At 43.5% G+C, this 17,197-nt stretch overlaps 1 protein-coding gene across 2 annotated transcripts in view; it reads left to right on the plus strand.

Annotated features, from left to right (window-relative positions):
• Positions 1 to 17,197, plus strand: part of inpp5a (inositol polyphosphate-5-phosphatase A) — a 544,352-nt gene that overhangs the window by 37,576 nt on the left and 489,579 nt on the right. The gene's annotated exons all lie outside the window — the stretch shown is intronic.

A 17,197-nucleotide genomic window follows, 5' to 3' on the forward strand; every position in this document is an offset into this window, starting at 1 on the left:
ATGGCATGAGTAACAATGAGAGGAATAAACCTGGCGAGCCAAAACAGCATTCCTGCAATCTTTCACATAACACCCCACCGTGCACGTGACCATCTTGAAGGTTTGTGAAAGATGGAATATCTTGAAGTCACTTCGAAAACATGCTGCAAAGTCAATAGACAATAGACAATAGGCAATAGGTGCAGGAGTAGGCCATTCAGCCCTTCGAGCCAGCACCGCCATTCAATGCGATCATGGCTGATCACTCTCAATCAGTACCCCGTTCCTGCCTTCTCCCCATACCCCCTCACTCCGCTATCCTTAAGAGCTCTATCCAGCTCTCTCTTGAAAGCATCCAACGAACTGGCCTCCACTGCCTTCTGAGGCAGAGAATTTCACACCTTCACCACTCTCTGACTGAAAAAGTTCTTCCTCATCTCCGTTCTAAATGGCCTACCCCTTATTCTTAAACTGTGGCCCCTTGTTCTGGACTCCCCCAACATTGGGAACATGTTTCCTGCCTCTAATGTGTCCAATCCCCTAATTATCTTATACGTTGAAGTTTCAAAATACTGAGACAATGCTCACCAATACGTCAGTGCTAGTATGCACCTTGGATGCAAGATGCCCAATGTCCAGCAGCCCTCTCTACCAGAACCAATTGACCAGCCCCTTCCACCAGTACCTTAATGAGGCTATGGTACCAGATCCCCATAACATACACTGTGGCAATTCCCCAAGACTTCTCTAAGGCTTGGATAGAGTGGATGTGGACAGGATGTTTCCACTAGTGGGAGAGTCTAGGACCAGAGGTCATATCCTCAGAATTAAAGGACGATCCTTTAGGATGGAGATGAGGAGGAATTTCTTTCGTCGGAGGGTGGCGAATCTGTGGAATTCACTGCCACAGAAGGCTGTGGAGGCCGATTTCTCTTTTCGTGTCCATTATCTTTGTTTCAAATGCTACATCACTGTCTTTGTCCGTCCTGTAAAGGGCACAAGCTTCCGGCGAGAATCAGTGGGAGCCATCACTTGTGCAATAGATGATGGTGGTAGCAGAATTAGCTCTGGACACTTCCAGTTTCCAGCCCCGCGACGTGGACGCTTCTGCAATGGGGCCTGTGGAGGCCAAGTCAATGGATATTTTTAAGGCAGGGATCGAAAGATTCTTGATTAGTACAGGTGTCTGGGATTATGGGGAGAAGGTAGGAGAATGGGGTTAGGAGGAAGAGATGGATCAGCCATGATTGAATGGCGGAGTGGACTTGATGGGCCGAATGGCCTAAAATTCCGCTGTTATCACTTTTGAACTTATGAACTTCAAGAACATCTCCCAAACCCAGATTCCACGAGTGAGAAAAACACAAGGTCCATGGGAATGCTGTCATCTCCATACGCCTCCGCCAACCACATGTTGCTGAGATCTTTGAAAGAATCCTTAAAGTCCCACACATCTGCACCTTTGATTGCGATTGCTTTACTTCCCAAGTGAAGCCCGTTTTCTTCCATTGTAAAATCCCTGTCTAATAGCAGGATGGACCTTGCATAAAAGGGCTGTCGCGGCAGATAGGTCACAGCACAACTTCTTAGATTCAAGATTGTAAGTGAGTATGGAAGACCGACTCAAATGAATCCAGTGTGAAGATAAATAAATGGAGATGAGCACTATAACATGCTTCCCAAATCCGGTATCTACGACCTTCAAACTAGTTTAAATTGACTTCAAATGTGAAATGCCATCGAGCCTCAAATCTCCTTGCCTTTGAAAGGATATTTAATGAACCCCTTGATGCTTTTAGAGTTTTAAAAAACTTCTCGGTGCTACTGAGACTGCAGTGGCTGACTTAAATTAAAATGTACAAATACGGAGATGTTAGTGAGCGTTACTTGCTTGGGCAAGTATCCAGAATCCCAGCATTTTCTGTTTGTGTATAATTTTAATCATTATTTTCAAATGTGGGAAACCTGCTATAACTGTCGTGGCTGTCAAACCAAGATATCTAAAATTGTACTTTCTCCCCCCCCCCCACCACCACCGACGCTTCCCTCATTTGTTAACAAGCCAGATTGTTCTTGGACTGTCCCCTGGGACCAAAGACATCTTCTCCCATCTGGTTTTGTGGATTCCGATGCGGTCGATGAACCTAATGTGGGAACCACAGGAATGTCCACAGATGGGATAGCAGATGCGATGGGGCAAGAGGATGATTTGTGAGATGGTGTCATGGGGTCATGCAGTCTGGAAAGAGGCCCTTCAGCCCAACATGCCCATGCCAACCAAAGATGTCCCGTCAGAGCTCGCCCCATTTGCCCATGTTTGGGTTTCTGAGTGGCTCCAAATGCATGGACTATCAATATCGACCTGAAATTTATTCCTACATGTTGAGGAATATGTCATGGACCAGAAATTGCCAGGAATCCAGTGATGATATTGCATTTTTTGTTTGCCACCTTGTTCACCTGCCCATGAGCTGAATGAGATGGGCTGGCTAAGTTACTGCAACTTGGCTTTCAATGCTGGGGATCACAAAATGCTGGAGTAACTCAGCGGGTCAGGCAGCATCTCAGGAGAGAAGGAATGGGTGACGTTTCGGGTCGAGACCCTTCTTCAGTCTGAAGAAGGGTCTCGACCGGAAACGTCACCCATTCCTTCTCTCCTGAGATGCTGCCTGACTCGCTGAGTTACTCCAGCATTTTGTGATACCTTCGATTTGTACCAGCATCTGCAGTTATTTTCCTACTCCTTCCATGCTGGGGATGTCAGCCTGAGAGAGACAGGACACAGATGTCGGTTCATTTGTCCTTCCAGTAAGTATGAAGGATTTCACAGACCCTACATTGACCTGCAAGACAGTCTGTCTTCACTCGGGAGAAATGGGAAGGGGTCCATGTTTCTCAGATGTCCTTGTAAGCTTTAATTGTTAGAGAGCAGTGTAGGTGCAGTGGGGGCTAAGGGAGTTTGAGTACAATGGAAAGCCAGTGGCCGTAGAGGCAGAAGGTCACGTGATAGGAGATAGACACAAAATGCCGGAGTAACTCAGAGAGACAGGCAGCATCTCTGGAGAGAAGGAATGGGTGACGTTTAGGGGCGAGACCCATCTTGAGCAGAATTGGGCCATTCGGCCCATCAAGTCTACGCCGCCATTCAACCATGGCTGATCTATCTCTCCCTCCGAACCCCATTCTCCTGCCTTGTCCCCCTAACCTAATTCTGTGGAATTCCCTGCCTCAGAAGGCAGTGGAGGCCAATTCTCTGGATGCTTTCAAGAGAGAGTTAGGTAGAGCTCTTAACGATAGCGGAGTCAGGGGGTATGGGGAGAGGGCGGGAATGGGGTACTGATTGTACATGATCAGCCATGATCACGGTGAAAGGCGGTGCTGGCTCGAAGGGCCGAATGGCCTACTGCTGCACCTGTTGTCTATTGTCTATTCAAACGTGCAATCGGAGTGCCAAAGAACTCTAGCTTGAACTTCATGCCTTCTGTATTAGTATCCAGCGAACAATTCAATTTTACTTTTTATATGGCATCATCTGCTTTGTCATTATAAAAATATTCAGTACAAAATTGAACAAAAATGTTACACAGCTTGGACATCAAAATAAGAAAATGGGTTCAGCAGAAGGTATTCAGCACTATTGATGTTGGAGAAAACCAAGCTCATATGCAAAAATAATCAATGTAACTTACAAAAGTATTCTTTATATCTTTCACTGCAACAGTACTTGTGCTTTGAATTCATTCTATTAAAGGGCATTTGTTCTTTTCCCAATTAATGCCAGGAGGCTTGATTTACCAGGTGACACAGATTGAAGATAATGAGATAGAAAGGTGACCTTTAAAAAAAAAAATGCTGTAGGATTTATAATTTAGAATGAATGCGCTGCCAACAAGAGTAGTGGAAACAGATTCAGTAGTTAATTTCCAAAGAAAATGGGTTTCACGTGAACAGGAAAGCACTTGCAGGGAAAGAGCAGATGACTGGGACACAATGCTGGGCTCTTTCAAAGAGCCAACACAATTGGCTGGCTTTACAATAGACAATAGGTGCAGGAGGAGGCCATTCGGCCCTTCGAGCCAGCACCGCCATTCAATGTGATCATGGCTGATCATTCTCAATCAGTACCCCGTTCCTGCCTTCTCCCCATACCCCCTGACTCCACTATCCATAAGAGCTCTATCTAGCTCTCTCTTGAACGCATTCAGAGAATTGGCCTCCACTGCCTTCTGAGGTAGAGAATTCCACAGATTCACAACTCTCTGACTGAAATCTTTTTTCCTCATCTCTGTTCTAAATGGCCTACCCCTTATTCTTAAACTGTGGCCCCTTGTTCTGGACTCCCCCAACATTGGGAACATGTTTCCTGTCTCTAACGTGTCCAACCCCTTACACTAAACGTTATCACGTATCTATACACTGTAAATGGCTCAATTGTAGTCATGTGTTGTCTTTCTGCTGACTGGTTAGCACGCAACTAAAGCTTTTCACGGCACCTTGGTACACGCGACAATAAACTAAACTGAAACACCACTATGAACTAAATGGCCTCCTTTTTTTGCCATGGGTGATGAAAGAATTTTCATAGTGGGATCTTACTTTAATTGATTCTATGGAGGATGTCGAGGGAGCACATTAATGTAAGTAAAGTAGTGTATATCCTTCAGTGTAACAAATGACGGGGTTGTACCATTTTGTACATGTGTTGGAGCGTCAAAAGGCAACTGCTTGCCGTGGTGATTATCATGTCTCTGCACTATTCAGACAAACCCTTGCACAGGTCCTTGGCTAGAATGATTGTGTCACAGCAAAACTGCACCCAAATGTACAAGTCTGAAGATAGACACAAAATGTTGGAGTAACTCAGCGGGACAGGCAGCATCTCTGGAGGGAAGGAATGGGCGATGTTGGGGGAGTCCAGAACCAGGGGCCACAGTTTAAGAATAAGGGGTAGGCCATTTAGAACTGAGATGAGGAAAAACGTTTTCACCCAGAGAGTTGTGAATTTGAGGAATTCTCTGCCTCAGAAGGCAGTGGAGGCCAATTCCCTGGGTGCATTCAAGAGAGAGTTACAGTGTCCTCCATAATGTTTGGGTCAAAGACCCATCATTTATTTATTTGCCTCTGTACTCCACAATTTGAGATTTGTAATAGAAAAAAATCACATGTGGTTAAAGTGCACATTGTCAGATTTTAATAAAGGCCTTTTGGTTTCACCATGTAGAAATTACAGCAGTGTTTATACATAGTCGTCCCATTTCAGGGCACCATAATGTTTTTGGACATTGCATACTGTTTGGGATTACATGTCATGTAAATGAAAGTAGTCAGGTTTAGTATTTTGTTGCATATCCTTTGCATATAATGACTGCTTGAAGTCTGTGATTGATGGACATCACCAGTTGCTGGGTGTCTTCTCTGGTGATGCTCTGCCAGGCCTGTATTGCAGCCATCTTTAGCTTATTCTTTTTTAGCTTTGAAAAACTCCTTTGTTGCTTTAGCAGTATGTTTGGGATCATTATCTTGCTGTAAAATGAACCGCCAACCAAGGAGTTTTGAGGCATTTATTTGAAATTGAGCAGATCGGATGTGTCTACACACTTCAGAATTCATTATACTACTACCATCAGCAGTTGTATCATCAATGAAGATAAGTGAGCCAGTACCTTCAGCAGCCATACATGCCCAGGCCATAACACCCCACCACCGTGTTTCACAGATGAGGTGATATGCTTTGGATCTTGGGCAGTTCCTTCTCTCCTCCATACTTTGCTCTTGCTATCACTCTGATGTAAGTTAATCTTCATCTCATCTGTCCACAAAACCTTTTTCCAAAACTGTGGTTGCTCTTTTAAGTACTTCTTGGCAAACTGTAACCAGGCCATCCTATACTTGTGGCTAACCAGTGGTTTGCATCTTGCAGTGTAGCCTCTGTATTTCTGTTCATGAAGTCTTCTGCGGACAGTGGTCATTGACAAATCCACACCCGACTCCTGAAGAGTGTTTCTGATCTGTCGGACAGGTGTTTGGGGATTTTTCTTTATTATAGAGAGAATTCTTCCGTCATCAGCTGTGGAGGTCTTCCTTGGCCTTCCAGTCCCTTTGTGATTAGTAAGCTCACCAGTGCTCTCTTTCTTCTTAATGATGTTGCAAACAGTTGATTTTGGTAAGCCTAAGGTTTGGCGGATGTTTCTAACAGTTTTATTTTTGTTTCATAATGGCTTCTTTAACTTTCATTGGCACAACTTTGGTCCTCATGTTGATAAACAGCCATAAAAGTTTCCAAATGTGATGGAAAGACTGGAGGAAAGACTAGGTGCCGAGAGCTCTCTTATACCTGCATTAAGTAGGCAATTAAACACACCTGAGCAATTACAAACGCCTGTGAAGCCATGTGTCCCAAATATTATGGTGCCCTGAAATGGGGGGATTATGTATAAACACAGCTGTAATTTCTACATGGTGAAACCAAAATGTATAAAAACCCAAAACGTCACCCATTCCTTCTCTCCCGAGATGCTGCCTGACCTGCTGAGTTACTCCAGCATTTTGTGAATAAATCGATTTGTACCAGCATCTGCAGTTATTTTCTTATACTATTGTATAAAAATGGTCTTTAATAAAATCTGACAATGTGCACTTTAGCCACATGTGATCTTTTCTGTTACAAATCTCAAATTGTGGAGTACAGAGGCAAATAAATAAATGATGGGCCTTTGTCCCAAACGTTATGGAGGGCACTGTAGATAGAGCTCTTAGGGCTAGCGGAATCAAGGGATATGGGTGAAAGCAGGAACGGGGTACTGATTGTGGATGATCAGCCATGATCACATTGAATGGTGGTGCTGGCTCGAAGGGCCGAATGCCTACTCCTGCACCTATTTTTTATGTATCTATGTCACCCATTCCTTCTCTCCAGAGATGCTGCCTGTTCTGCTGAGTTACTCCAGCTTTTTATGTCTGTCTTTGGTTCACGCCAGCATTCCCTCCTACACAATTGTATAAGTCTAGTCCTTCAAGCGCTGCCAAATGAACGGCGTATAAAGTTTCTACATCAGTAACTGTGCGGTAAGATGATATGATGTGTTGCCACCCACCCACCAGCTTTGTATGTCCACTGAAAGAATTAAGCACTCTGATCTGACTAACTACATGCACAGTTGTGTTTGGGTAGTTTAGGTGTTGTTCGTTTACCTGGAAGTCAAGATGTCTATGTTTCATGTTGCAAGCACAATACAGACCCACGCACTGATGCACTGATTTCATGAGTGGTTTCGTGTGTTATACAGAGTCATTATGAAGGAGTTTGTTTTAAGTGTAGGGGATTACCTTCCTTAGACATTACTGATGGATATTCGAGATCAAACGATGCAATTCACAGCCTGAAATTGTGTTAGTTGCAATAAATTAGCACAATATCTGTTACATTTACTTTTCTGTTACAAGTGATTTTAATGGGTCCATCACTGGCTGTCGAACTTTCATTTGCCATTGCCTTAAACTCTGGAATTCTCGCCTTAAACCTCAATGCCTTAATTTCCTCCTTAAAGATGTCCCTTAGCACCCAATTACCTTGATCAAACTTTTCCTGCTCCAATGAACTTTTAGTTTAGTTTAGTTTAGTTTAGAAATACAGTGCAGAAACAGGCCCTTCAGCCCACCGAGTCCATACTGACCGGCAGAGGATCCCCGCATATTAACACTACCCTACACACACCAGGGACAAATTAACATTTATACCAAGGCAATTAAACTACAAACCTGTATGTCTTTGGAGTGTGGGAGGAAACCGCAGATCTCAGAGAAAACCCACGAAGGTCACGGGGGGAACGTACAAACTCCGTACAGACAAGCATCCGTAGTCAGGATCGAATCCGGGTCTCTGGCTCCATAAGGCAGTAGCTCTGCCGCTACGCCACCTTTCTTTAATATGTTCTTGAATAACAGTCATGAGTGATTCTAGGCATCCCATATAAGATCCTACTCCCCACGCCGCATCACCTACATCTCTATTAGCGTCTACAATTGTGATACAGGACTAAAGGGACTGAGCTGGATTCTTTATCCAAGCACAGATATAGAATTAACCTTGAGAATCTGCATGGCTCAGCACCCCAACACACTGCATTTGCCCACTGTCTTATTCCAAAGCTGCTTTTCATCAGAGGACTTATTTGCAAGTATTCCAATGTAGATCCAATTAGATTTCAACTGCTTTGACATGAATCCCTCAGATGACAATTGCTCGTCAATGTCCACTCAGAAATTGGATAGTAGCATCTCCCTCTAATCTTGAGTTCCCCGACCACGAGAAAAAGACTGTCACCGTCGTTCTTATTTCATGTTTGTCAATTGTTTGTCAACGTCTACTTCGAAATTGAAAAGTAGCAAGAATGCAAAATATGTTTCGAAGAGGTTTGCCGAAGTGAATAACATTTTTCATTTTCGAAAACAGTGAGAGAAAAGTAGCATTGTTAGTGTCAAAAGCACATTGGTAAACTGTTAGGTGCAAGGAGTGCAGGTAAAAAAGTGAGATCTTTCTCTCAGTTTGCATCATCAGTCCATAAGTATGAATACAGATGTGGCTGCTCTCTCCCCCGATGTAAAAAAAATATATATTTAGATTGAGTAACTACATAGAGAGCTGCATAGCATAGTAAGACACTAGACAATGTTATAAGAAGCGAGAATCATGACAATGTTTTAAAATAGATTCTCGTAATATCAAACACGATAAATTGTTTTAAATGTGCCCTTAACGTTCTCTGCCACTGAAATAACTGGCTTGTTACTAGTACCTGGCAAAATGTTTATCTTTTATTTCTCTCGCTTAGGAGAATGAGTTTAAAATTTGATGTCCCAATACTGGAATGCAGCCCAATAGTTGTTGACACAGTTCTGGCACCATTATGCTATCTGCCCAGCAAAAGGACTTCATTGTAGTACCTGATTATTTTATGACTTACATTGTTCAGCCTCGCCTCCACTGTAAAGGGACAGATTGGTGTACAAATTTTCGCCATGCTCCAATAATACTGATGCCGTGTGCAATTTTCTATTGTATTTTGATATTCCTCAAAGCTACAATCTGAAATTGCCCTTGGAAAGACAATATTTCAATTGGACGAAGTGCCAAGAGATTGTAATAAAAATGATTGGCCTGTGAAAGGTCAACCAGCAGTACATTGTAACTACAAGCCAAGAGATGAGTAAAGAACAAGTGGTAACAAAGGTAATAGAAGTACACCTGGGTTGCGAAGAGCAAAACTGAGCCAAGTTACTGAAGTAGAAGTAGACTACCTCACTGCTTGTGCACATTGAGGCATAGCCATGGAGTCATAGACTTGTACAGAATGGCAACAAGCCCTGCAGCCCAACTTGGCCATACTGGCAAACATGCCAAGAACAAGGGGTCACAGTTTAAGGATAAGGGGGAAGTCTTTTAGGACCGAGATGAGAAAGTTTTTTTTCACACAGAGAGTGGTGAATCTGTGGAATTCTCTGCCACAGAAGGTAGTTGAGGCCAGTTCATTGGCTATATTTAAGAGGGAGTTAGATGTGGCCCTTGTGGCTAAAGGGATCAGGGGGTATGGAGAGAAGGCAGGTACAGGATACTGAGTTGGATAGAAACATAGAAACATAGAAAATAGGTGCAGGAGTAGGCCATTCGGCCCTTCGAGCCTGCACCGCCATTCAATATGATCATGGCTGATCATCCAGCTCAGTAGCCTGTACCTGACCCGAGCAGAGAACCTTTAACTGATTATGCGTATTCTTTTCACGTTGGCACGAGAATTCCTCGAATGACGACATCATCAGCTGTTAAGTGATGCCCAGTAGCTAATGTGTAAATGGCAGTTAGTTGTTGGATTGGACGCTAAGATTCAGCAAATCCTATTGAGACTGAAACAACCAAAATGTTTACTTGGTTTGAGTATAGGTTATCAGGGTGATTGTCTGGAGTGATTACTGAAGTATCTGTAATCTGTATCTGCAAGGTCGACTAGAAAAGTGAGCTGTTTATATTGTCATATATCGGGTGGCACGGTGGCATAGCGGTAGAGCTATTGTCTGACAGCACCAGAGACTCTGGTTCGATCCTGACTATGGGTGCTGTCTACGGAATTTGTGCATTCTTCCTGAGACCAGCGCAGATTTCTCCGAGATCTTCGGTTTCTACACACAATCCAAAGACAATAGACAATAGACAATAGACAATAGGTGCAGGAGTAGGCCATTCAGCCCTTCGAGCCAGCACCGCCATTCAATGCGATCATGGCTGATCACTCAATCAGTACCCCGTTCCTGCCTTCTCCCCATACCCCCTCACTCCGCTATCCTCAAGAGCTCTATCCAGCTCTCTCTTGAAAGCATCCAACGAACTGGCCTCCACTGCCTTCTGAGGCAGAGAATTCCACACCTTCACCACCCTCTGACTGAAAAAGTTCTTCCTCATCTCCGTTCTAAATGGCCTACCCCTTATTCTCAAACTGTGGCCCCTTGTTCTGGACTCCCCTAACATTGGGAACATGTTATCTGCCTCTAATGTGTCCAATCCCCTAATTATCTTATATGTTTCAATAAGATCCCCCCTCATCCTTCTAAATTCCAGTGTATACAAGCCCAATCGCTCCAGCCTTTCAACATACGACAGTCCCGCCATTCCGGGAATTAACCTAGTGAACCTACGCTGCACGCCCTCCATAGCAAGAATATCCTTCCTCAAATTTGGAGACCAAAACTGCACACAGTACTCCAGGTGCGGTCTCACCAGGGCCCGGTACAACTGTAGAAGGACCTCTTTGCTCCTATACTCAACTCCTCTTGTTACGAAGGCCAACATTCCATTGGCTTTCTTCACTGCCTGCTGTACCTGCATGCTTCCTTTCATTGACTGATGCACTAGGACACCCAGATCTCGTTGAACTCCCCCTCCTCCTAACTTGACACCATTCAGATAATAATCTGCCTTTCTATTCTTACTTCCAAAGTGAATAACCTCACACTTATCTACATTAAACTGCATCTGCCATGTATCCGCCCACTCACACAACCTGTCCAAGTCACCCTGCAGCCTTATTGCATCTTCCTCACAATTCACACTACCCCCCAACTTAGTATCATCTGCAAATTTGCTAATGGTACTTTTAATCCCTTCGTCTAAGTCATTAATGTATATCGTAAATAGCTGGGGTCCCAGCACCGAACCTTGCGGTACCCCACTGGTCACTGCCTGCCATTCCGAAAGGGACCCATTTATCCCCACTCTTTGCTTTCTGTCTGTCAACCAATTTTCTATCCATGTCAGTACCCTACCCCCAATACCATGTGCCCTAATTTTGCCCACTAATCTCCTATGTGGGACCTTGTCGAAGGCTTGTAGGTTAAAGACGTACAGGTTTGTAGGTTAATTGGCACGGTCTAAATGTAAAAATTGTCCTTCGTGTGTGTGTGTGTGGAGGGTAGTGTAAATGTGCGGGGATCGCTGGTCGGTGTGGACTCGATGGGCCAAAGGGTCTGTTTCTGCGCTGTATCTCTAAACTAAACTAAACTATGTCAAAGAATCAAGAGCTGAGGGTTAATGCTGGGCATTCATACTGGCACCAAATAGTGGAAGTCTGCGATATGCTGGAATTAGCTGATTTGCCCATTTAACATGAACAAATAACAATTTGCCTCTTGTTCAGAGGTTGTGAGGTGAATGGTGATGTTCCTTGTACCATTGCAGATCCAATCACTTTATAAAAATGGAAAGGATTTCGTTTGACATCATTTTAGTCATGTGCTTAGACCATCGTTAAAAAGCATCTGACAAACACCATTTATTTGCTTTTTTCAGGAAAAGCATCTATTTTCAGGAAAAGCATCTGACAAACACCATTTATTTGCTATTTTCAGTAATTTATGGAACTTTAATGATTGAGATCAAAGGTCCTATTGTTTCACTTCAAAACAAAATTGAAGATCCTGCATTTCAATGTAATATTCAGAATCACATCCACAACGCCCTTTATTCTCAATCTGAATTATACTTCTGCTGCCCTTAGAATTTTGTGAGTTTGGAGGGATATGGACCAAGTGCAGGCAGGTTGGAGTCGTGTAGCTGGGACATGTTGGCCGGTGTGGGCAAGTTGGGTTAAAGGGCCTGTTTCCACACTGGGTCTGTGACTCTATGACTCAATTGGAGAAAAGATTAGAAAGAGAGATAATATAGGCAGTTTTGAACTGTTTGCTCAGGAGCTTAATAACGTAATCTCACATGATGATTAATTTTTGACTCGTCGAACAGGGAAGACAGACACAAACTGTTGGAGTAACTCAGCGGGCCAGGCAGCCTCTCTAGAGAGAAAGAATGGGTAACATCACCCATTCCTACTTTCCAGAGATGCTGCCTGACCCACCTTGTTACTCCAGCATTTTGTGTCTGTCTTCAGTGTAAACCAGCGTCTGCAGTTCCTTCCTACCCACTTCATCAAACAGGGAATTGGTCGGTAAAGGGAGGATTGGGAGAATGTGGTCTCCTCTTCAGTGCACTGGTGTAAATCGAAAATGAAAAGAAGCTAGCATTTTCAGCCTCGTGACTTCTTTTGCTACTTCCAGAGAAGGCTGATTTTATTATATTGGCATCAAAGTTAGCCAGTCAAAACTTCTGGCAATAAATAATCTTTTCATCTTTTTGTTTCCAACTGTTGTGTCGTTTTTCCAGTTTATTTTGAACTATATGGTGTTTCGTGAGGACATTAAAGATTCTATGACACTGTTGTAAGTTGTGCAACAGAGCTGTGACTAATATTTATTTCTCAACTAATGCCACTGAGGATTTAAATTCGATCTTACTTCTCCTCAAAATTAAACAGGTAAAGCAGTGATAAATTTAGCAAAGAGCAAGATCAAAGTATGCCAGGGTCATTGATAAATGGGCAATGCTGTGGTCGAGGCAGTAGATTTGTTGCCTCCTGCCTCAATCCTGAATTCATTCCTGACTCCTGGTGCATTTTGTGTGGAGTTTTCCCTGTGATCTCATGGGCTTCTATTGAGTACTACAGTTTTCTTCCACATCTCAGGTTGGTAGGTTATATTGACCATAATAAAATTTCCCATGGGTGAGGAACAGAATCTAGAGAGAGGTTTTGGGATTGGGAGGTGAATAACGGAGGGTTGTAGTAGAATTGATGTAAACAGGTGCGCGATGTTTAGTCAATAGCCAAAGGGCCTGTGTAACTTAATGGTAGAGCTGTGCTTTACCTGTTCCTATGTTCCCATGTTTCTACGTTCTTCTGTATTGGGCTATTGACACCTGAACACAGTTTTGGGATTCTTTATTAAGAATATTTATAGATTATCAGTGTTTTCCAGATTCGATTTAAATTGCTGGAAAGAAACCTGGAAAAATAAGTTTTGTGGAAATTTCTGGCTACTATAAAGGACACATTCAAAAAGTGCAAACGCAACCCCTTTTGGTAACTGTAGAGAAAAATTCTAATCCAGCTAAAACAGCTCCCAGTTTGCTCATGTATGAATGAGTTGAAGTAACACTAATGATTTCAGAAGAAAATATTTGAAACATTTTGAATAGCTCACTGTCTCAGTTTCATGTCTATGAACTAAATTGCGATATTCCTTTTTCATTCTCTTTGAAAGAGAAACTTTGAAGGCCACATTTCTAAAGCTACACTGACTTTTCTGCAACTGTAGGCAACTTCCTATTTTAAAGAAACTACCCGCTTGCTTCATTTCACATTCTCACAGCGACATAGATCAGCTCGAGCCCTGCTGTGGGGCTTTTATCCTGAACATACATAGGTGTCCGGCGGCACGGTGGCGCAGCGGCAGAGTTGCTGCCTTACAGTGCTTGCCACGCCAGAGACCCGGCTCAATCCCGACTACGGGCGCCGTCTGTACCGAGTTTGTACGTTCTCCCCGTGACCGCGTGGGTTTTCTCCGAGATCTTCGGTTTCCTCCCACAATCCAAAGACATACAGGTTTGTCGGTTAATTGGCTTGGTATAAATGTAAAAATTGTCCCGAGTGTGTGCAGGATAGTGTTAATGTGCGGGGATCGCTGGTCAGTGCGGACTCGGTGGGCCGAAGGGGCTGTATCCCTAAACTAAACTAAATTAAACTAAAGGTGTCTTCTGTCAAGACTTTCCACAGGGACTCTTACCTGCCTTGTTTAACACCTCGGAACTAATCAGCCCACAATGTTATCTTTCCAGTTTCAAACAGTAGTAGGCTAGGCGAGACAAAGAATCGAAGAAAACAGTCAGAATGACAGAGCAATTGTCATCTCTATAACCTTTTGTCCATGGAGCATAGTTGTTGCTGCCAAGACATGCATTTAGTTCTAAGAATTGTATGGACTGGAGGGTTATTCCAGAGGGCAATTAAACATCAAACACATTTTCCTGAACGACAGATTTCCTTCCCAAAATGATTTAGCGAAACAGATTTTTAATAACAAGTTACAACTTTCACTGTGTTGCATTTTGTAGCAGGCTTAACAATTGACTTCCCAAATGCAGGGTGTGATTTGAATTCACCTCTCTGTATCATTAGCTCCTGTGATATACACAAAATGCTAGAGTAACTCAGCGGGACAGGCAGCATCTCCGGATAGAAGGAATAGGTGACGTTTTGGGTTGAGACCATTCTTCAGTCTGAAGAAGGATCTTGACCCGAAACGTCACCCATTCCTTCTACCCAGAGATGCTGTCTGTCCCGCTGAGTGACTCCAGCAATTAGTGTCTAAATTTCAGTGCAAACCAGCATCTCCAGTTCCTTCCTACTCATTAGCTCCTGTCTCTTGATTAGTTCATTAACATAATTACAATGGTGCAGTAACCAATCCTCATTGGCAAGAAGGTAGCTGGAATAACTTCAGAGATAAAGGTACAGAGCATGGAAAGCATGGAAGAATAATGAAAAAGGTCAGTTCTGAAAATCAAAGAGATTCCTGAAGGTGAAGAGGGTGCTTAATGAAAGGAATATTAAAGGAAGATAGACACACAAAGCTGGGGTAGCTCAGCGGGTCAGGCAGCATCTCTGGAGAAAAGGAGTAGGTGATGTTTCGGGTCGAGACCCTTCTTCAGACTGAGAGTCAGGGGAAAGGGAAACGAGAGATATAGACGGTGATAGAGAGAGATATAGAACAAATGAATGAAAGATATGCAAAAAAGAAGTGCTGTTCAAGGAAGCGGGCCATTGTTGGCTGTGGGCTGGGCGATAACGAGTTGCACAGACAATGAAACTCACCAGGACGACAGTGCAATGACTGGGGTGGGGGAGGGACAGAGAGAGAGGGGATGCAAGGGTTACTTGAAGTTATATCGAAGGAGATTGACAGAGAACTGCAACATGGAGACTGAATGAGAAAGTTGGAAGTGGAAACTGCCTGCGATCGGAGAAGTCGGTGAATCACATGTCGTGAGGGGATCACGAACATGGGGTTAGAAATGGCCATGAACTGATTTAAAACGGAAGGCAACCTTCTAGGGAGTGGAAAGTTAGAGCTTGAAGAAGACGGAGAGAGCAGAACGTAGGCCTTAATGAGAACAGTAGATTGGGCCCACCTTCCAAACACTCTCAGCTTTCACATGAATTTCTGAACTGTTTCATCTGCAAAATGTTGAACGATGTAGGATGAGTTATCATCTCCTTTTGCTGGACCTGGTAATCCAGGACATCAAAGCCTATAATTGATTATTTCTGATTGCCCCCACAAATCAGGGCCCTTGTGCATGAGTGTAGTAAGCAGGTAACAGGGATCACACTCAGGAAAACCTTTTTATCACAGGCCTAGGGATCAAATATTGTGTTCAAGTGCTATCGCTCTGGCTGATGCCCTTTATCTCAGGATTGGGATAGAAACTCTGGTGGTTTCCCTAATCTTCTGCCATACCTTTTGTTGCGAGATTGGCAGTTGCCCAGGAGCAATATTAAACTAGAAAGATTAAAATGATGTACCACATTATCAACTGGCCGGATGCTCGATACTCCCATGGAACTGAAGTATATAGTAGCTGGAGTATATAATAGGTACCTGATGCCAACTGATTGCTTTGGGAACATGTTCCAGGGTGAATTTCTACACCACTGTAAGTGGTAATATGTCCCATTTCACCAGGGTTTTGCAGGTGCCCCACTTGAAATTATCCGGGAGATCAGGAACTCTGTAAACATTTGACACATTAACCAGTCCTTGCAATACGATGTGCTACGATGCTGAGAACTATATCCTGCACTCTCTATCTTGTCCTTTGCTGTATCTATTGTACTTGAGTTTGACTTGATTATAATCATGTATGTTATATCAGATCTGTTTGGATACCATGCAAAACAAGCTTTTCACTGCATGTCACACCTTATGTGTGACATCAATAAACCTAAACCTTAAGGTTACACTGGATAAGCTATGATCTCATTCCAATAGCAGATAGGAATAGGGGCAGAGTGTCCTATTCCTGATTATCATCATCATCATCATATATATACAGCCGGAAACAGGCCTTTTCGGCCCACCAAGTCCGTGCCACCCAGCGATCCCCGTACATTAACACTATCCTACACCCACTAGGGACAATTTTTACATTTACCCAGCCAATTAACCTACAAATCTGTATGTTTGCAGACATGGCCTGTGGTAGGACTTAGCTCAGCAGCTGCTGACAGTGGCGTGTGTGCCATTGTTATCTCTACACATAACCTGTTCAGTGAAGTGTTGTCCAACCTCACTCTCCTACCCTGGGTAAACTTGTCATCTGATGCCTGTGTTCTAATTTGCAATGTTCTGATCACCTTGCTCCCCTGACCTAACTCTCATGTAATGCTTTGGCTCCATTAACAAGGCCTCAGTTTTAAAACATTGATTCTTGTGTTCAAATCCCTTCGTGGTCTTGCACCACCCTATCTCTGTGATCTCCACCGGTCTTTGATTTTGGCCTCATCGTACCCCTGAATTTAACAGCTTCATTATATGTGGCTCTACCTTTTGATGCCAAGGACGAGGTTCTGGAATCACATCCCAGCTTCGAATCCTCAACTCTTCTTTCCCTTTACACACTAATATCTATCTCTGTGACCTTGCCTTAGCACGGTGACAAATGTATTCGACAAGGTTTTTGTAAAGAATTGTAGGATAAACACACAAAGCTGGAGTAACTCGGGGGGGTCAGGCAGCATCTCTGCAGAAAAGGAGTAGGTGACGTTTCAGGTCGAGACCCTTC

This window comes from Rhinoraja longicauda, chromosome 16 (genome assembly GCF_053455715.1).
Source record: "Rhinoraja longicauda isolate Sanriku21f chromosome 16, sRhiLon1.1, whole genome shotgun sequence".
NCBI classification, from domain to species: Eukaryota; Metazoa; Chordata; class Chondrichthyes; order Rajiformes; family Arhynchobatidae; genus Rhinoraja; species Rhinoraja longicauda.